Raw genomic sequence first — 23,073 nt, forward strand, 5'->3', positions numbered from 1 at the left:
ACCGTTCCAGATACAGACAACCACTCGTAGCTGAAGATGGATTGCCCCTTGTTGGCCAGGTCCACTTTCAGGTAAAAAGGTGCGTCATGAGATCCTGAAAATAAGAAAGACAAAAAAGAAAGTCAACACAGTTGCAGATTAATTGCAAGCCAGCCAGATACTGATCCAAAAAAAAGAAATCAATATGTATAAAAAACGAATTAACACGTATCTTTTACACAGTTGCAGATTAATTGCAAGACAGCCAGACACCTTTCCAGATGCAGACAATCACTCACTGCTGAAGATGGATTGCCCCTTGTTGGCCAGATCCACTTTCAGGTAAAAAGGTGCATCATGAGATCCTGTGTAACAAGAAAAAAGAAAATCAATATATGTGTAAAAACCGAATTAACACGTACCTGTTACACATTTGCAGATTAATTGCAAGATCCACTTTCAGGTAAAAAGGTGTGTCAGGTGGGTCATGAGATCCTGAAAATATGAAAGACAAATAAGAAAGTCAATACAGTTGCAGATTAATTGCAAGTCAGCCAGACACTGTTCCAGAAAAAAGAAATCATTATGTATAAAAAACGAATTAACACGTATCTTTTACACAGTTGCAGATTTATTGCAAGCCAGCCAGACACCGTTCCAGATGCAGACAACCACTCACAGATTAAGATGGATTGCCCCTTGTTGGCCAGATCCACTTTCAGGTAAAAAGTTGCGTCAGGTGAGTCATGACATCCTGAAAATAAGAAAGACAAAAAAGAAAGTCAATATAAGTATAGTAACTGAATGTTCACTTACCTGTAACTCAGTTGCAGATGAAAAGAAAGCCAGTCAGACACCATTCCAGATGCAGGCAACCTCTCACAGCTGGACATGGATAGCCCCTTGTTGGCCGGATCCACTTTCAGGTAAAAAGGTGCGTGATGGGATCCTGTGTGACAAAAAAAAATCAATATATGTATAAAAACCGAATTAACACGTACCTGTTACACAGTTGCAGATTAATTGCAAGCCAGCCAGACACCGTTTCAGATGCAGACAACCACTCGCAGCTGAAGATGGATTGCCCCTTGTTGGCCAGATCCACTTTCAGGTAAAAAGATGCATAATGAGATCCTGTGTGACAAGAAAAAAGAAATTCAAAATATGTATAAAAACCGAATTAACACGTACCTGTTATACAGTTGCAGATTAATTGCAAGCCAGCCAGACACCGTTCCAGATTCAGACAACCACTCGTAGGTGAAGATGGATTGCCCCTTGTTGGCCAGGTCCACTTTCAGGTAAAAAGGTGCGTCATGAGATCCTGTGTAACAAGAAAAAAGAAAATCAATATATGTCTAAAAACCGAATTAACACGTACCTGTTACACAGATGCAGATTAATTGCAAGATCCACTTTCAGGTAAAAAGATGCGTCAGGTGGGTCATGAGATCCTGAAAATAAGAAAGACAAAAAAGAAAGTCAACACAGTTGCAGATTAATTGCAAGCCAGCCAGACACTGATCCAAAAAAAAAGAAATCAATATGTATAAAAACGAATTAACACATATCTTTTACACAGTTGCAGATTAATTGCAAGCCAGCCAGACACCGTTCCAGATGCAGACAACCACTCACAGCTGAAGATGGATTGCCCCTTGTTGGCCAGATCCACTTTCAGGTAAAAAGGTGCGTCAGGTGGGTCATGACATCCTGAAAATAAGAAAGACAAAAAAGAAAGTCAATATAAGTATAGAAACTGAATGTTCACTTACCGGTTACTCAGTTGCAGATGAAAAGAAAGCCAGTCATACACCATTCCAGATGCAGGTAACCTCTCACAGCTGGACATGGATAGCCCCTTGTTGGCCGGATCCACTTTCAGGTAAAAAGGTGCGTCATGAGATCCTGTGTGACAAGAAAAAAGAAAATCAATATATGTATAAAAACCTAATTAATACGTACCTGTTACACAGTTGAAGATTAATTGCTAGATCCACTTTCAGGTAAAAAGGTGCGTCAGGTGGGTAATGACATCCTGAAAATAAGAAAGACAAAAAAGAAAGTCAACACAGTTGCAGATTAATTGCAAGCCAGACAGACACTGATCCAGAAAAAAGAAATCAATATGTATAAAAAACGAATTAACACGTATCTTTTACACAGTTGCAGATTAATTGCAAGCCAGCCAGACACCGTTCCAGATGCAGACAACCACTCACTGCTTAAGATGGATTGCCCCTTGTTGGCCAGATCCACTTTCAGGTAAAAAGTTGCATCAGGTGGGTCATGACATCCTGAAAATAAGAAAGACAAAAAAGAAAGTCAATATAAGTATAGAAACTGAATGTTCACTTACCTGTAACTCAGTTGCAGATGAAAAGAAAGCCAGTCAGACACCATTCCAGATGCAGGCAACCTCTCACAGCTGAAGATGGATTGCCCCTTGTTGGCCAGATCCACTTTCAGGTAAAAAGATTCGTGATGAGATCCTGTGTGACAAGAAAAAAGAAATTCAAAATATGTATAAAAACCGAATTAACACGTACCTGTTACACAGTTGCAGATTAATTGCTAGATCCACTTTCAGGTAAAAAGGTGCGTCAGGTGGGTCATGACATCCTGAAAATAAGAAAGACAAAAAAGAAAGTCAATATAAGTATAGAAACTGAATGTTCACTTACCTGTAACTCAGTTGCAGACGAAAAGAAAGCCAGTCAGACACCATTCCAGATGCAGGCAACCTCTCACATCTGGACATGGATAGCCCCTTGTTGGCCGGATCCACTTTCAGGTAAAAAGGTGCGTGATGGGATCCTGTGTGACAAAAAAAAAAAATATATCAATATATGTATAAAAACCGAATTAACACGTACCTGTTACACAGTTGCAGATTAATTGCAAGCCAGCCAGACACCGTTTCAGATGCAGACAACCACTCGCAGCTGGAGATGGATTGCCCCTTGTTGGCCAGATCCACTTTCAGGTAAAAAGGTGCGTCATGAGATCCTGTGTGACAAGAAAAAAGAAAATCAATATATGTATAAAAACCGAATTAACACGTACCTGTTACACAGTTGCAGATTAATTGGAAGCCAGCCAGACAACGTTCCAGATGCAGACAACCACTCGCAGCTGAAGATGGATTGCCCCTTGTTGGCCAGATCCACTTTCAGGTAAAAAGGTGCATCAGGTGGGTCATGACATCCTGAAAATAAGAAAGACAAAAAAGAAAGTCAATATAAGTATAGAAACTGAATGTTCACTTACCTGTGACTCAGTTGCAGATGAAAAGAAAGCCAGTCAGACACCATTCCAGATGCAGGCAACCTCTCACATCTGGACATGGATAGCCCCTTGTTGGCCGGATCCACTTTCAGGTAAAAAGATGAGTCATGAGATCTTGTGTGACAAGAAAAAAGAAAATCAATATATGTATAAAAACCGAATTAACATGTACCTGTTACACAATTGCAGATTAATTGCAAGATCCACTTTCAGGTAAAAAGGTGCGTGATGGGATCCTGTGTGACAAAAAAAAATCAATATATGTATAAAAACCGAATTAACACGTACCTGTTACACAGTTGCAGATTAATTGCAAGCCAGCCAGACACCGTTTCAGATGCAGACAACCACTCGCAGCTGAAGATGGATTGCCCCTTGTTGGCCAGATCCACTTTCAGGTAAAAAGATGCATAATGAGATCCTGTGTGACAAGAAAAAAGAAATTCAAAATATGTATAAAAACCGAATTAACACGTACCTGTTATACAGTTGCAGATTAATTGCAAGCCAGCCAGACACCGTTCCAGATTCAGACAACCACTCGTAGGTGAAGATGGATTGCCCCTTGTTGGCCAGGTCCACTTTCAGGTAAAAAGGTGCGTCATGAGATCCTGTGTAACAAGAAAAAAGAAAATCAATATATGTCTAAAAACCGAATTAACACGTACCTGTTACACAGATGCAGATTAATTGCAAGATCCACTTTCAGGTAAAAAGATGCGTCAGGTGGGTCATGAGATCCTGAAAATAAGAAAGACAAAAAAGAAAGTCAACACAGTTGCAGATTAATTGCAAGCCAGCCAGACACTGATCCAAAAAAAAGAAATCAATATGTATAAAAACGAATTAACACATATCTTTTACACAGTTGCAGATTAATTGCAAGCCAGCCAGACACCGTTCCAGATGCAGACAACCACTCACAGCTGAAGATGGATTGCCCCTTGTTGGCCAGATCCACTTTCAGGTAAAAAGGTGCGTCAGGTGGGTCATGACATCCTGAAAATAAGAAAGACAAAAAAGAAAGTCAATATAAGTATAGAAACTGAATGTTCACTTACCGGTTACTCAGTTGCAGATGAAAAGAAAGCCAGTCAGACACCATTCCAGATGCAGGTAACCTCTCACAGCTGGACATGGATAGCCCCTTGTTGGCCGGATCCACTTTCAGGTAAAAAGGTGCGTCATGAGATCCTGTGTGACAAGAAAAAAGAAAATCAATATATGTATAAAAACCTAATTAACACGTACCTGTTACACAGTTGAAGATTAATTGCTAGATCCACTTTCAGGTAAAAAGGTGCGTCAGGTGGGTAATGACATCCTGAAAATAAGAAAGACAAAAAAGAAAGTCAACACAGTTGCAGATTAATTGCAAGCCAGACAGACACTGATCCAGAAAAAAGAAATCAATATGTATAAAAAACGAATTAACACGTATCTTTTACACAGTTGCAGATTAATTGCAAGCCAGCCAGACACCGTTCCAGATGCAGACAACCACTCACTGCTTAAGATGGATTGCCCCTTGTTGGCCAGATCCACTTTCAGGTAAAAAGTTGCATCAGGTGGGTCATGACATCCTGAAAATAAGAAAGACAAAAAAGAAAGTCAATATAAGTATAGAAACTGAATGTTCACTTACCTGTAACTCAGTTGCAGATGAAAAGAAAGCCAGTCAGACACCATTCCAGATGCAGGCAACCTCTCACAGCTGAAGATGGATTGCCCCTTGTTGGCCAGATACACTTTCAGGTAAAAAGATTCGTGATGAGATCCTGTGTGACAAGAAAAAAGAAATTCAAAATATGTATAAAAACCGAATTAACACGTACCTGTTACACAGTTGCAGATTAATTGCTAGATCCACTTTCAGGTAAAAAGGTGCGTCAGGTGGGTCATGACATCCTGAAAATAAGAAAGACAAAAAAGAAAGTCAATATAAGTATAGAAACTGAATGTTCACTTACCTGTAACTCAGTTGCAGACGAAAAGAAAGCCAGTCAGACACCATTCCAGATGCAGGCAACCTCTCACATCTGGACATGGATAGCCCCTTGTTGGCCGGATCCACTTTCAGGTAAAAAGGTGCGTGATGGGATCCTGTGTGACAAAAAAAAAAAAATCAATATATGTATAAAAACCGAATTAACACGTACCTGTTACACAGTTGCAGATTAATTGCAAGCCAGCCAGACACCGTTTCAGATGCAGACAACCACTCGCAGCTGGAGATGGATTGCCCCTTGTTGGCCAGATCCACTTTCAGGTAAAAAGGTGCGTCATGAGATCCTGTGTGACAAGAAAAAAGAAAATCAATATATGTATAAAAACCGAATTAACACGTACCTGTTACACAGTTGCAGATTAATTGCAAGCCAGCCAGACACCGTTTCAGATGCAGACAACCACTCGCAGCTGGAGATGGATTGCCCCTTGTTGGCCAGATCCACTTTCAGGTAAAAAGGTGCGTCATGAGATCCTGTGTGACAAGAAAAAAGAAAATCAATATATGTATAAAAACCGAATTAACACGTACCTGTTATACAGTTGCAGATTAATTGCAAGCCAGCCAGACACCGTTCCAGATTCAGACAACCACTCGTAGGTGAAGATGGATTGCCCCTTGTTGGCCAGGTCCACTTTCAGGTAAAAAGGTGTGTCATGAGATCCTGTGTAACAAGAAAAAAGAAAATCAATATATGTCTAAAAACCGAATTAACACGTACCTGTTACACAGATGCAGATTAATTGCAAGATCCACTTTCAGGTAAAAAGATGCGTCAGGTGGGTCATGAGATCCTGAAAATAAGAAAGACAAAAAAGAAAGTCAACACAGTTGCAGATTAATTGCAAGCCAGCCAGACAACGTTCCAGATGCAGACAACCACTCGCAGCTGAAGATGGATTGCCCCTTGTTGGCCAGATCCACTTTCAGGTAAAAAGGTGCATCAGGTGGGTCATGACATCCTGAAAATAAGAAAGACAAAAAAGAAAGTCAATATAAGTATAGAAACTGAATGTTCACTTACCTGTGACTCAGTTGCAGATGAAAAGAAAGCCAGTCAGACACCATTCCAGATGCAGGCAACCTCTCACATCTGGACATGGATAGCCCCTTGTTGGCCGGATCCACTTTCAGGTAAAAAGATGAGTCATGAGATCTTGTGTGACAAGAAAAAAGAAAATCAATATATGTATAAAAACCGAATTAACATGTACCTGTTACACAATTGCAGATTAATTGCAAGATCCACTTTCAGGTAAAAAGGTGTGTCAGGTGGGTCATGAAATCCTGAAAATAAGAAAGACAAAAAAGAAAGTCAATACAGTTGCAGATTAATTGCAAGCCAGCCCGACACTGTTCCAGAAAAAAGAAATCATTATGTATAAAAAACGAATTAACACATATCTTTTACACAGTTGCAGATTAATTGCAAGCCAGCCAGACACCGTTCCAGATGCAGACAACCACTCACAGCTTAAGATGGTTTGCTCCTTGTTGGCCAGATCCACTTTCAGGTAAAAAGGTGCATCAGGTGGGTCATGACATTCTGAAAATAAGAAAGACAAAAAAGAAAGTCAATATAAGTATAGAAACTGAATGTTCACTTACCTGTGACTCAGTTGCAGATGAAAAGAAAGCCAGTCAGACACCATTCCAGATGCAGCCAACCTCTCACATCTGGACATGGATAGCCCCTTGTTGTCCGGATCCACTTTCAGGTAAAAAGGTGCGTGATGGGATCCTGTGTGACAAAAAAAAAAATCAATATATGTATAAAAACCGAATTAACACGTACCTGTTACACAGTTGCAGATTAATTGCAAGCCAGCCAGACACCGTTCCAGATGCAGACAACCACTCGCAGCTGAAGATGGATTGCCCCTTGTTGGCCAGATCCACTTTCAGGCAAAAAGGTGCGTCATGAGATCCTGTGTGACAAGAAAAAAGAAAATCAATATATGTATTATAAACGAATTAACACGTACCTGTTACACAGTTGCAGATTAATTCCAAGATCCACTTTCAGGTAAAAAGATGCGTCAGGTGGGTCATGACATCCTGAAAATGAGAAAGACAAAAAAGAAAGTCATCACAGTTGCAGATTAATTGCAAGCCAGCCAGACACTGATCCAGAAAAAAGAAATCATTATGTATAAAAAAACTAATTAACACGTATCTTTTACACAGTTGCAGATTAATTGCAAGCCAGCCAGACACCGTTCCAGATGCAGACAACCACTCACAGCTGAAGATGGATTGCCCCTTGTTGGCCAGATACACTTTCAGGTAAACAGTTGCGTCAGGTGGGTCATGACATCCTAAAAATAAGAAAGACAAAAAAGAAAGTAAATATAAGTATAGAAACTGAATGTTCACTTACCTGTGACTCAGTTGCAGATGAAAAGAAAGCCAGTCAGACACTATTCCAGATGCAGCCAACCTCTCACATCTGGACATGGATAGCCCCTTTTTGGCCGGATCCACTTTCAGGTAAAAAGGTGCGTGATGGGATCCTGTGTGACAAGAAAAAAGAAAATCAATATATGTATAAAAACCGAATTAACACGTACCTGTTACACAGTTGCAGATTAATTGCAAGCCAGCCAGACACCGTTTCAGATGCAGACAACCACTCGCAGCTAAATATGGATTGCCCCTTGTTGGCCAGATCCACTTTCAGGTAAAAAGATGCGTGATGAGATCCTGTGTGACAAGAAAAAAGAAATTCAAAATATGTATAAAAACCGAATTAACACGTACCTGTTACACAGTTGCAGATTAATTGCAAGCCAGCCAGACACCGTTCCAGATGCAGACAACCACTCGTAGGTGAAGATGGATTGCCCCTTGTTGGCCAGGTCCACTTTCAGGTAAAAAGGTGCGTCAGGTGGGTCATGACATCCTGAAAATAAGAAGAAAAAAAAAAAGTCAATATAAGTATAGAAACTGAATGTTCACTTACCTGTAACTCAGTTGCAGATGAAAAGAAAGCCAGTCAGACACCATTCCAGATGCAGGCAACCTCTCACAGCTGGACATGGATAGCCCCTTGATGGCCGGATCCACTTTCAGGTAAAAATGTGCGTGATGGGATCCTGTGTGACAAGAAAAAAGAAAATCAATATATGTATAAAAACCGAATTAACACGTACCTGTTACACAGATGCAGATTAATTGCAAGATCCACTTTCAGGTAAAAAGATGCGTCAGGTGGGTCATGAGATCCTGAGAATAAGAAAGACAAAAAAGAAAGTCAACACAGTTGCAGATTAATTGCAAGCCAGCCAGACACTGATCCAAAAAAAAGAAATCAATATGTATAAAAAACGAATTAACACGTATCTTTTGCACAGTTGCAGATTAATTGCAAGCCAGCCAGACACCGTTCCAGATGCAGACAACCACTCACAGCTTAAGATGGATTGCCCCTTGTTGGTCAGATCCACTTTCAGGTAAAAAGGTGCGTCAGGTGGGTCATGACATCCTAAAAATAAGAAAGACAAAAAAGAAAGTCAATATAAGTATAGAAACTGAATGTTCACTTACCGGTTACTCAGTTGCAGAGGAAAAGAAAGCCAGTCAGACACCATTCCAGATGCAGGCAACCTCTCACATCTGGACATGGATAGCCCCTTGTTGGCCGGATCCACTTTCAGGTAAAAAGGTGCGTGATGGGATCCTGTGTGACAAAAAAAAAAGAATGTCAACATATGTATAAAAACCGAATTAACACGTATCTTTTACACAATTGCAGATTAATTGCAAGCCAGCCAGACACCATTCCAGTTGCAGACAACCACTCGCAGCTGAAGATGGATTGCCCCTTGTTGGCCAGATCCACTTTCAGGTAAAAAGGTGCATCAGGTGGGTCATGACATCCTGAAAATAAGAAAGACAAAAAAGAAAGTAAATATAAGTATAGAAACTGAATGTTCACTTACCTGTGACTCAGTTGCAGATGAAAAGAAAGCCAGTCAGACACCATTCCAGATGCAGGCAACCTCTCACATCTGGACATGGATAGCCCCTTGTTGGCCGGATCCACTTTCAGGTAAAAAGATGAGTCATGAGATCTTGTGTGACAAGAAAAAAAAAATCAATATATGTATAAAAACCGAATTAACACGTACCTGTTACACAGTTGCAGATTAATTGCAAGCCAGCCAGACACCGTTCCAGATGCAGACAACCACTCGCAGCTGAAGATGGATTGCCCCTTGTTGGCCAGATCCACTTTCAGGCAAAAAGGTGCGTCATGAGATCCTGTGTGACAAGAAAAAAGAAAATCAATATATGTATTATAAACGAATTAACACGTACCTGTTACACAGTTGCAGATTAATTCCAAGATCCACTTTCAGGTAAAAAGATGCGTCAGGTGGGTCATGACATCCTGAAAATGAGAAAGACAAAAAAGAAAGTCAACACAGTTGCAGATTAATTGCAAGCCAGCCAGACACTTATCCAGAAAAAAGAAATCATTATGTATAAAAAAACTAATTAACACGTATCTTTTACACAGTTGCAGATTAATTGCAAGCCAGCCAGACACCGTTCCAGATGCAGACAACCACTCACAGATGAAGATGGATTGCCCCTTGTTGGCCAGATACACTTTCAGGTAAACAGTTGCGTCAGGTGGGTCATGACATCCTAAAAATAAGAAAGACAAAAAAGAAAGTAAATATAAGTATAGAAACTGAATGTTCACTTACCTGTGACTCAGTTGCAGATGAAAAGAAAGCCAGTCAGACACCATTCCAGATGCAGCCAACCTCTCACATCTGGACATGGATAGCCCCTTGTTGGCCGGATCCACTTTCAGGTAAAAAGGTGCGTGATGGGATCCTGTGTGACAAAAAAAAATCAATATATGTATAAAAACCTAATTAACACGTACCTGTTACACAGTTGCAGATTAATTGCAAGCCAGCCAGACACCATTCCAGATGCAGACAACCACTCGCAGCTGAAGATGGATTGCCCCTTGTTGGCCAGATCCACTTTCAGGCAAAAAGGTGCGTCATGAGATCCTGTGTGACAAGAAAAAAGAAAATCAATATATGTATTATAAACGAATGAACACGTACCTGTTACACAGTTGCAGATTAATTCCAAGATCCACTTTCAGGTAAAAAGATGCGTCAGGTGGGTCATGACATCCTGAAAATGAGAAAGACAAAAAAGAAAGTCAACACAGTTGCAGATTAATTGCAAGCCAGCCAGACACTGATCCAGAAAAAAGAAATCATTATGTATAAAAAAACTAATTAACACGTATCTTTTACACAGTTGCAGATTAATTGCAAGCCAGCCAGACACCGTTCCAGATGCAGACAACCACTCGCAGCTGAAGATGGATTGCCCCTTGTTGGCCAGATCCACTTTCAGGTAAAAAGGTGCGTGATGGGATCCTGTGTCACAAAAGAAAAAAAAAATCAATATATGTATAAAAACCGAATAAACACGTACCTGTTACGCAGTTGCAGATTAATTGCAAGCCAGCCAGACACCGTTCCAGATGCAGACAACCACTCATAGCTGAACATGGATTGCCCCTTGTTGGCCAGATCCACCTACAGGTAAAAAGATGCGTGATGATTCTGTGTGAAAAGAAAAAAGAAAATCAATATATGTATAAAAACCAAATTAACACGTACCTGTTACACAGTTGCAGATTAATTGCAAGCCAGCCAGACAACGTTCCAGATGCAGACAACCACTTGTAGCTTAAGATGGATTGCCCCTCGTTGGCCAGGTCCACTTTCAGGTAAACAGTTGCATCAGGTGGGTCATGACATCCTGAAAATAAGAAAGACAAAAAAGAAAGTCAACACAGTTGCAGATTAATTGCAAGCCAGCCAGACACTGATCCAGAAAAAAGAAATCAATGTGTATAAAAAAAAAATTAACACATATCTTTTACACAGTTGCAGATTAATTGCAAGCCAGCCAGACACCGTTCCAGATGCAGACAACCACTCACAGCTGAAGATGGATTGCCCCTTGTTGGCCAGATACACTTTCAGGTAAACAGTTGCATCAGGTGGGTCATGACATCCTGAAAATAAGAAAGACAAAAAAGAAAGTCAATATAAGTATAGAAACTGAATGTTCACTTACCTGTAACTCAGTTGCAGATGAAAAGAAAGCCAGTCAGACACCATTCCAGATGCAGGCAACCTCTCACAGCTGAACATGGATAGCCCCTTGTTGGCCAGATCAACTTTCAGGTAAAAAGGTGCGTGATCGGATCCTGTGTGACAAGAAAAAAGAAAATCAATATATGTATAAAAACCGAATTAACACGTACCTGTTACACAGTTGCAGATTAATTGCAAGCCAGCCAGACACCGTTCCAGATGCAGACAAGCACTCGTAGCTGAAGATGGATTGCCCCTTGTTGGCCAGGTCCACTTTCAGGTAAAAAGATGCGTCAGGTGGGTCATGAGATCCTGAAAATAAGAAAGACAAAACAGAAAGTCAACACAGTTGCAGATTAATTGCAAGCCAGCCAGACACTGATCCAGAAAAAAGAAATCAATATGTATAAAAAACGAATTAACACGTATCTTTTACACAGTTGCAGATTAATTGCAAGCCAGCCAGACACCGTTCCAGATGCAGACAACCACTCGTAGCTGAAGATGGATTGCCCCTTGTTGGCCAGGTCCACTTTCAGGTAAACAGTTGCATCAGGTGGGTCATGACATCCTGAAAATAAGAAAGACAAAAAAGAAAGTCAATATAAGTATAGAAACTGAATGTTCACTTACCTTTTAACTCAGTTGCAGATAAAAAAAAAGCCAGTCAGACACCATTCCAGATGCAGGCAACCTCTCACAGCTGAACATGGATAGCCCCTTGTTGGCCAGATCAACTTTCAGGTAAAAAGGTGCGTGATCGGATCCTGTGTGACAAGAAAAAAGAAATTCAATGTATGTATAAAAACCGAATTAACACCTACCTGTTACACAGTTGCAGATTAATTGCAAGATCCACTTTCAGGTAAAAAGATGTGTCAGGTGGTCATGACATACTGAAAATAAGAAAGACAAAAAAGAAAATCAATATAAGTATAGAAACTGAATGTTCACTTACCTGTAACTCAGTTGCAGATGAAAAGAAAGCCTGTCAGACACCATTCCAGATGCAGGCAATCTCTCACAGATGGACATGGATAGCCCCTTGTTGGCCAGGTCCACTTTCAGGTAAAAATTGCGTCATTAGATCCTGTGTGACAAGAAAAAAGAAAATCAATATATGTATAAAAACCGAATTAACACGTACCTGTTACACAGTTGCAGATTAATTGCAAGCCAGCCAGACAACGTTCCAGATGCAGACAACCACTCGCAGCTGAAGATTGATTGTCCCTTGTTGGCCAGATCCTCTTTCAGGTAAAAAGGTGCGTCATGAGATCCCGTGTGACAAGAAAAAAGAAAATCAATATATGTATAAAAAACGAATTAACACGTACCTGTTTCACAGTTGCAGATTAATTGCAAACCAGCCAGACAACGTTCCAGATGCAGACAACCACTCGCAGCTGAAGATGGATTGCCCCTTGTTGGCCAGATTCACTTTCAGATAACAAGGTGTGTCAGGTGGGTCATGAGATCTTGAAAATAAGAAAGACAAAAAATAAAGTCAATATGCGTATAGAAACCGAATGTTCACTTACCCATTAAACATCTGCAGATTAATTTAAAGCCAGTCAATCATAACATGCATGTATCACATTTTTAATAATGAATAAATCACTATATTGACACTGTCATAATATATGCCTATTTTAACATTTTTTTATGTAAGTCTGCAGAAAGGTCTTGTGGACAGATGAGACTAAGATTAACCTATATGAGACTGAAGGAAAGAAAAAATGTGGACTGCCTCAATAGTGCTTGAAGTGCTTGGTCTGCACTCACCCTTTAATTAACAGTACATACTTTGAGTTCTTAAAAACAATTCAAAACATAGGAGTTGAAAAGCTCTCACAATGGTCTTTGTACTTCGGACATCCTTCTTTCTGAAGACATTTTATAATCCTGATCCATGCCTCAACCATGCACGTCCTTGGTTTGAGTTGCTCAGCAACTCATAAATTGACTCTCAGCAACTAGTATATTTATTGGCTATGCAGATGTTCATAGGCCTAAAGGAATGGTATGGAGTTGAGAAATAATATAGTGAGGCCCATGGGTTACACTTGGGAAAGGAGATTGGGATCTGCTCCCAGACCAAATTTGATAAACTGAACATGAACTGAACGAACATAAAATGTTTAGATTAGACATACTTTCGGATTTACGTGACAGAGATGTTAAAAGGTCCAGCTGTGTCTGCAGCACATAGACCACATAAGTAATTGTGGGGGCTAATGAATATTCCTGGATGAAATGCAGACATCCTGCATATGGGAACAGTACAACAACATATGACGTGTAGTAGAGAATAAAACACAATGTGTTCCTTTGTCTGGGAGTGAGAGCAGAGGGGCACCCTGAATTGGCAGACTCTCTCCACACTGTACTTTTGACTGGAATAAAATGTTTCATTGTTACAACTGAAAGACTGTGGTCACGAGTCTCCTTTCCAAAAGAAGTCCTCCAAAAAGAAGACCACGACAGTAACCCATGTACAGGTCATTGCAACCAGCTTTAAGGGTCTCCTCAGAAACGCTAGTCATTCAAACTTTAACAGAGTGAATCATGCTGTCTTACTAAGGAGCCAAAAAAAAAAAAAAAAAAAAACAGTTCTTCGCTTGTATATCGAAGCACATTTTCACTGGAGTTTGGGGAGCTCAGTCAAGTTAGTTTGATGTTGGATCTGCTGATTTACTTCACCCCTCCTCTCACTCACAATGTCCTAAAAGACTTTTTTTTTTTAAAACAATAGAGATCTAAACATGCATGTAGGGCATTTTTATAACAAATAAATCACTATTTTGACACAGTCATAATATATGCCTATTTTAACATGTTTTACGTAATATTGTTCCAGTGAAACATCCATATCAAATACAAATCCAAATTCAGCTGTAGTATACAGAGAAACATCTGATAAATATATTACTACTCTTAGAATAGACAATTTGCAAACAAGTACTTAAGAGAGCCAGCAGAATTCTGGAGAAAGGTCTTGCAGACAGATGAGACTAAGATTAACCTATATCAGAGTGAAAGAAAGACAGAATAATGTGGACTGACTCACTAGTGCTTGAAGGGGGGTAACATTTGGTCTGCACTCACCCTCTTATTACCAGTGCACAATGCAAACAAAGAAACAAAGAAACAAGAAAAAGAGAAGCTTTCTGCAAAAAAATCAGCTCAAAATCTCAAATAAAACACACAAGGCTTGGCTGAATATATAAAGAATTAAACTTACAATGTGTATTAGGACCTATAGTTCCACCAATTCATTACAGTGAGGCCTGAAATTAGCCACATGTAAACCTCTTTGCTACAGCATGGTTCCCTTCTTTTGGCTTGTAACCTGGCATACTTCCATTATACTGCCACATAGTGGATGGAGTAGGAATAACCATAAAAAAAAACATGCTATCTATCCCAACACTGGAGTCACATAGGTGTCAGCTATGGCTTCAAGTAGGCCTAAGTTGTAGAAATTTTTTTATGCCAATATAGAAAATAGACAATAGGCAAGTGGCTTAAAGTCCAACCACAACAGGCCCAATGAGACATAAAGAACCAGGCAAAACAGGCCCAATGAGACAAAGAACCAGCAAAACAGGCCCAATGAGACATAAACAACCAGCAAAACAGGCCCAATGAGACTAGGGATGCATCTTTCAGATATTACGATCGGATATTGATCCCGATATTAACAATGCAATGTTTGATCTCACTGACTTCATATTTCAGAATAAAAGCCAGGCAACACTGATGGGCACATGAGTTCCAAATAAATACACACAACTAAACATCAAAATTACTGCATTTTCAGCTAAAACACACTATTCTGGAGTAATTAACAACATGCAACTGAAGACCTATCATCCAGGATAGATAAACAGACAGAAAGAGCATTGTGGATGGATGGAGAGAGAAGAGCTTGCCAATGGAGCTCAATATAGATTAGATAGATTGTCAGTGTTGTTTATGTTGTAATATTTCACATAATATTGACACATTGAAAAAAAAAATAGCAGAATCTTAAAAAAACTGTCAATATATCACTGTCAAACACATCAAATACTGTCAATAAAGCACTTCAATATGTAGAATGTAAGGTAAAGCAAAAAATAATAAATGAATAAAAACAATCATTTATTTTTAAAATAATATAACAGCCATTAAAGCAGATAGAAAATTACTTACTGATAAGTAAAGTAAATAAATCGAGCCTAAAATGACAGCCAATAGCTTGTTGCCAAGGTCTGGTCTGCGTCAGAGTCGGCCAATCAGCGTTCGGGGGGTGTTACCTCAGCTCCTCTGCTAGAGATGTGCTGTGGATCAGAAAAAAAGAGAGAAACGCTGAAGTGAAACAGGATGGAGAGTTTTATTAAGACTTTTTTTGCATAAAATCGCAAGGCTTGGCTTAATATATAAATAATTAAACTTACAATGAGTAAAAGAACCTATAGTTCCACCAATAACAATCTTCATTACAGTGAGGCCTCAAGTTAGCCACATGTAAACTCTTTGCTACAGCATGGGTTCCTTCTTTTGGCTTGTAACCTGGCCTACTTCCATTATAGTGCCACATAGTGGATGGAGTAGGAATAACCATGAAAAAAAAAACATGCCATCTATCCAAACACTGGAGTCACATGGGTGTCAGCTATGGCTTCAAGTAGGCCCAAGCTGTAGGAATTTATGCCAATATAGAAAAATAGACAATAGGCAAGTAGCTTAAATGCCCAACCACAACAGGCCCAATGAGACATATAGAACCAGGCAAAACAGGCCCAATGAGACATAAAGAACCAGCAAAACAGGCCCAATGAGACATAAAGAACCAGGCAAAACAGGCCCAGTGAGACATAAAGAACCAGGCAAAACAGGCCCAATGAGACATAAAGAACCAGGCAAAACAGGCCCAATGAGACATAAAGAACCAGGCAAAACAGGCCCAATGAGACATAAAGAACCAGCAGAACAGACCCAATGAGACATAAAGAACCAGCAGAACAGACCAAATGAGACATAAAGAACCAGCAAAACAGGCCCAATGAGACATAAAGAACCAGCAAAACAGGCCCAATGAGACATAAAGAACCAGCAAAGCAGGCCCAATGAGACATAAAGAACCAGCAAAGCAGGCCCAATGAGACATAAAGAACCATGCAAAACAGGCCTAATGAGACATAAAGAACCAGCAAAACAGGCCTAATGAGACATAAACAACCAGCAAAACAGGCCCAATGTGTCTAGGGATGCATCTTTCAGATATTACGATCGGATATTGATCCCGATATTAACAATGCAATGTTTGGTCTCACTGACTTCATATTTCAGAATAAAAGCCAGGCAACACTGATAAACACATGAGTTCCAAATAAATACACACAACTAATCATCAAAATTACTGCATTTTCAGCTAAAAAAAAACACTATTCTGGAGTAACAAACAACATGAGAACTAGCAAACAGTGAGTAGGCAAATGAAGACCTATCATCCAGGATAGATAAACAGACAGAAAGAGCATTGTGGATGGATGAAGAGAGAAGAGCTTTTTAAAGGAACAGAAAGGAAAGCAACCCACAGAAACTTACTAAACTCTGTTAACATGGCTATGCCTAATCTCACCCCCATACCCAATCTCACCACTTTCACTGGTGTTACTACTTCCACATATTTTTGTGGAATTTTATTATCCTGAACCGTATCTGGACCTTGGTCCTTGGTTGGAGTTGCTGAGAGTAAATTCAGGAGTGATATCTTTATCCTACCTTTGTCCTCTGTGTGTAGGTATTCAAATATCCATATGAAGAGTAAGTTAGTTGTAGGAAGTGTAAACAAAAGAAATAAACAAATAAGAAAAAAGAGAAGCTTTCTGTCAAAGCAGAACAGGATCTTCATTACAGTGAAGCCTGAAGTTAGCCAAATGTAAACCTCTTTGCTGCAGCATGGTCTCTCCTTTTGGCTTGTAACCTGGCCTACATCCATTATAGTGCCACACAGTGGATGGAGTAGGAATAACCATGAAAAAAAACTTGCCCTCTATCACAACACTGGAGTCACATAGGTGTCAGCTATGGCCTTAAGGAGGCCTGAGTTGTAGGACTTTTATGCCAATATAGAAAACAGACAATAGGCAAGTGGCTTAAAGCCCAATGAGACAAAGAATCAGCACAACAGGCCCAATGAGACTAGGATGCACCTATCAGATATTAGGATCGGTTATTTGTCCCGATATTAACAATGCTCGCTCCCCTTTGGTCTCACTGACTTAATATTTCAGAATAAAAGCCAGAGAACACTGATAATTTCATGAGTAACAAATCAATAAACACAACTTATCATCAAAATTACTGCTTTTTCATCTAAAATCGTCTGTTGAGAGTCATATCTCATATGACATATTAGAATAGCCTACTATCTTTTGAAAACAAAATCTGGCATTTGTGGCTGTCTGATAAAATAATATGTAATTGTAGTGCAAACACTGTGCCAAGGTCCTGCACAATTGTTTCTTATTTTAGTGACAAATAAATAGTAATTTAATGCATTTACATCTGTGTGTTAATTTGTTGTATTTTATTTGACAAAGTTAGTGAGGTCAAATTTACATCAATCCTGATGCTTTAAGTCTCTCCCACATGGTGAGGTATACGGTTTATTTATTTAACAATGGTTTCAGATCAGTATTGCGTATCTATCGTTAAGTGTATGCATTGGTCTAGGAACTGAAAAAGGTTGGTGCATCCCTAAATATAACATATAGGAAACAGAAGATCACAGCACTGTTGTGGTGTGTTTTTTTTACTTCACTAGTACCTGTAGTTTTACTGCTGGAAGCACTTTCTAATAAATTAATCTAGTCTATCAGATTATCTTATGTGTAGTTTTACTGCTGGAAGCACTTTCTAATAAATTAATCTAGTCCAGGAGGAGACCAATGAGATGAGGTTGTCAGTGTTGTTTATGTTGTAATATTTCACATAATATTGACACATTGACAAAAATAGCAGAATCTTAAAAAAAAACTTTGTCAATATATTACTGCCAAATACATCAAATACTGTCAATAATGCACTTCAACATGTAGAATATAAGGTAAAAAATACAAAAGCAAAAAATAATAAATAAACAAAAGCAATAATTTCTTTTAAAAAATAATATAACAGCCATTAATGCAGATAGAAAATTACTTACTGATAAGTAAAGTAAATAAATCGAGCCTAAAATGACAGCCAATAGCTTGTTGCCAAGGTCTGGTCTGCGTCAGAGTCGGCCAATCAGCGCTCAGGGGGGGTGTTACCTCAGCTCCTCTGCTAGAGATGTGCTGTGGATCAAAGAAAGAGAGAAACGCCGGAGTGAAACAGGATGGAGAGTTTTATTAAGACTTTTTTTACATAAAATCGCTCATAAAGGTGAACTTTGAGAAGTACGGCTGAAACGACGGTTTGGATTTAGTCTGCATTTGATTCGTTGAGTGTACTGGGTGAATCTTTTGGTGCATATAAATGAAAAAGAGTAAAAAGAAAAGCCGGTAGAGTTGAAGCTGACATGCTGAGCTGCACTGCAGTTTGTTTCAGGGGGTCATGTGCGAGTGGGCAGTGCTAGCCCCCATTTCATGCTGCTGAAGAGTGTTTATATTGAAAGAGGGAAGAAAAAAAGCTTTACTTTGTACATTTATTTGTATTTTGTTAACAGGACAGTTATTTTCTGACTCTTCTGTGACTCTACTCTGCAGTTTGGCTGCACCTGCGTGAACACTTGATGGTGAACCGAGCCCTCGTCTAGAGGAACAGCTTGGAGAGTTCAGAAGCAGTGGACGGACCTTTCTTCTTCTCTGGGGGGACTACACTCAGCAGTGTGGGAGAAAAATAAAGAAAGTTAGACTTTTCAAGTGGATTGAACTCGAAGGAAAGGAAACATAGCCAAAGAAAGGAGACTGGTTTTATTATTTAATTTATTTACAACCTACTTACTGTTGAGCGGTTCTGTTGAGCTGCGAGAGTTTCAGCCTTTTCTGGAGTTGGTTGGTCTTCAGGTCGTTGGCTCTCACTCAGGGTTGTTTCTTTACTTCAATGGTCAGTCTCCGTTCTGCTCTTGGGGTCATTTTGACTGGGTGCCCACTTCCTGGCAGAGTAGCCATAGTCCCAGATTGTCTCCATTTGTAGGTTGTTTTGTAACCCTTTCCTGATAAAACAGTTTTTGACCGTAGATCCTCTGAAAGCTCTTTTTGGTGAGGCATGGCTCACATATGCATTTTCTTCTTGTGTATAGCGAAACTCAGAAGAGTAGAGAAGACTTCAGGTATGAGAACACCTGACTCCAGTTAGCTTTCTTTGAGATTCAGAATTTTTTTGTTCTTATTTTAGGCACATTATGTCAATACGCTTGACCTGGATTAGATCTCATTTTATGACAAATTAATGCAGAAAACCATAGAATTGCAAAGGGTTCACATACTTTTTCTTTTCACTGTAGAATAGGCTAAGCATGTAAAGCATGTAAAATTGTAGGATGTATGGATTTATGGTCTCTGTGAAACAGTTACTTAGCATAGGCCTCATCCCCTTTTTGGCATATGTCCACCAAACTTGACTTTCGGACGGTGCAGTGCCACTTCCTAGTGCCAGATGCTGATTAGGAACTGAACCCCCTTTCAAAACGTGCCTCAGCTCCTTACCTACTGGATAGGCTTGACTTTGGGCCCAGGTTACTAAACTGAGAAATCCTGCTTTGTGAAATGACCCCCAGGAGTGGCTACATGTTTACATAGGATTCAACTGATTTGTTAGATGAACAGAATTACTGACACATTTGATTCATTTTGTTACTCTTGGCATGCAGGTATCCCACCAATGCAGAGTATGTTCAGGTTGCTGATGCTTTAATTGGGAAGAGCCGTTTCCTGAGGGATGTTGAGGAGGACGGTTATGTAAGTTTGTTTTTTTTAGAATAAATTTATTATTGTTGATCACAGAAGAGTAGTTGGTGTAATATTGGTGGAGAGATTTGCGTAATTTCTCTTTTTTGTTTGAGACTGATAACTTTGCTGAAGGAATCATGCATTGTTGGAGAGGATGCTACGTCTGAGGCCCACATTAAGGTGTTGCATGAAAAGTACAGGACGACACAACCTGATTTAATGATCGTGAATGACCACATGAAGAAGACCTTTGCATTGGCAGCATGGAGAACTAGCTGAGGGAATGGCCATTGAAAACCTTCTGCTGGAGGTTAGCCATCAAATGTGTCAATTGTGTCTTTAATAGTCTATTATAAGATATTTATGGCTGTTCTAGGTTTTTTACTCTTTGCTACTGCCTTCATCACTGCACTTTATTACAACATCATAATGAGTGTGTATTTTCTGCTTTTATCTTACAGTTGTATGATGAGGTCAATGCCATCCATTCCCTAATGATGTATGTTTGTCACTGCTTCAGCTGAAACAATGCTGGGAGTTTTCCACTAAAGGACTCCTAGGTACTCTTCAAGAGATGCTCGCCATGTGTAAGCATGCCATTTTTGTCTCTACCAGCAGACCTACAGAATACTCTTAAATTCATTGATACTCTCAGATGTATACAGTTTCAAGAAAAGGTGCTTCAGTGTGTATCTAATATTGCACACAATGATGTTTAGTATTCTCTTGGTGTTTGTGTAATGGGCCATCTGCATAGTAAAGTGATTCCATTGTTTTGGAAAATCTTACTTCCTAAACATAGAAACTCTGTGGGTTCTGTGTGGTAAAATGTTGCTTCTGGTGTCTGGTGGGTGCTTTTCTTTTTAATAAGGCTGATCAAAAGGAATAAATGTAACCTTTTGATATGGATTCTTTGAGTATGGCATACATTTGGCCATGTTAGAATAAAAGCTGGTATAATAAATAATTTTTTGCTTTATTTCATTGTTTTGTTTGCTGTTAAAGCCACATTTTAATGCTATTGAGTCAAATTGTTTTTGTTTGTTTTTTGTTTTTTGTCTTTTATATTTTCACCTCCATAAAAAAGTTCTGTTTCTAAAGCTCTTTCAATTAATGCTAAAGTTGAGTGTATGTTTACCACTAAATAAACAGCATAGAAAGACATTGTGAACATGTGTGGATATTTCAGGTACAAGGTACAAGAATGGCTATTAGGGCCAAGAATGGCTTGTCACTGGGATAGTGCCTCTTAAAGCACATTTTGGAAAGGGGACACAGTTGTACCATAGTTGGGTACTTATGCTGGCCAAAATCGGTCAAGGCCGGTGTGAAGGGGGTGCACTGGGGACGGAATGTGCCCGAACACTGCTAACAGGTAGCAAAAGAGTAAATGTTATACAGTGATGATTTTGCTTCTAGCTACATAAGGGAATGGACTGATAATTGTAGCATAACCAAGGTGGGGCTGAGGGTATAAAGACTCTGAGAAACTGTTCTGCACTGAGGAAGATTTTATGCATTGCATTGTCTTACTCCAATAAATTTGTTACTCACTTTGATCCTGACTCAGAGACTCAGCTTTTCATTTCTGTCACGGTTTTTCCATCACAATCTGGCATCACGAACAGGATGAGCAACGGAGTGCAGTGGAGGGGAGAGAAGTGAACACACACAGAGGATGCTCTCTGGCAGAGGCTGGACCCAAAAGCAGGGGAAAATCCCACAGAGCAAGGGAGAAGTACCGTGAGGTGAGTGTGACTGATCCCTCCGCTTGCAATCCAAGCCTCATCTACGAACATTGGTGGTGGTGAGTGACAGAATAATTACTTCCAAAAATTTAATTCCCCTCCACCTTTCCTTGAGCATTCCTCCTGAATGAAGTTTAGTTACATGACGGTGTAACAAGTGAAGACTAGCCTGGTCATAGTGAGGCCTCTATTGATAGACATATCACTAGAGCAATAGGTCCAGACCGTGGGAAAGAGTGCTAATAGTTTTGGTACAGGGTACCAAATATAGAATAAGTAGGCAAAGGGAGGTGAGACGTGGTTGTTGGGGCTAAATTACTAATTGAGTCACTAAATCGAGTGAGAGAACAAGATGGGATCCCAGTTAGCTAAGGAATAATGTTTTAACCCAAAGGTTAACACTGCAGCTCTCTTAAGTCAGATGAGCCAGGATTATGGTACTGATAGTGTAATGTATGTCCCATTGTGGATAAAATATTTCGGATTCCCGACTACTGGGAGCCATATTTCACAGTGTGAAATATCTGCATAAGTTTAAGGATAGAGTGGGACAAGCACCGGTGGGGTGCCCACAAGCAGTGTTTAAACATTGTGCGAAACATAAAGCAAGTATGTTATGGGCAATTGGGTTTTGGATAGAAGAAGCAGAGCGCAGGCAGACAGAGAGAGGAAAGAGGGGTGGGTGTAAAACTAAACCAGTGTCTCAGTGTGTCTCAGTTGCTGCCGATCCTGACCTTGACGCTGCCCCGCCAGGAAGACCACCAGCAGCAGGAACACCAGAACTAGGCTGGAGCAGCACCCGATCAAGCGGCAGTGGAACAACCTCCTCCACCATATGGCCTACCACCAGACCCGGCATCGCAGGTCCCTATGCCGCAGCGCAACAGGCGCTTGAGGAACTGGACGCCAGACACGGGAAGGCCAGCCCACTCGCATCGCCAGTAGCTTCCCATACCCGAAGCCATGACACAGGAAAAGGACTT

The sequence above is a fragment of the Salminus brasiliensis genome, chromosome 11 (genome assembly GCF_030463535.1).
Source record: "Salminus brasiliensis chromosome 11, fSalBra1.hap2, whole genome shotgun sequence".
Classification (NCBI taxonomy): domain Eukaryota; kingdom Metazoa; phylum Chordata; class Actinopteri; order Characiformes; family Bryconidae; genus Salminus; species Salminus brasiliensis.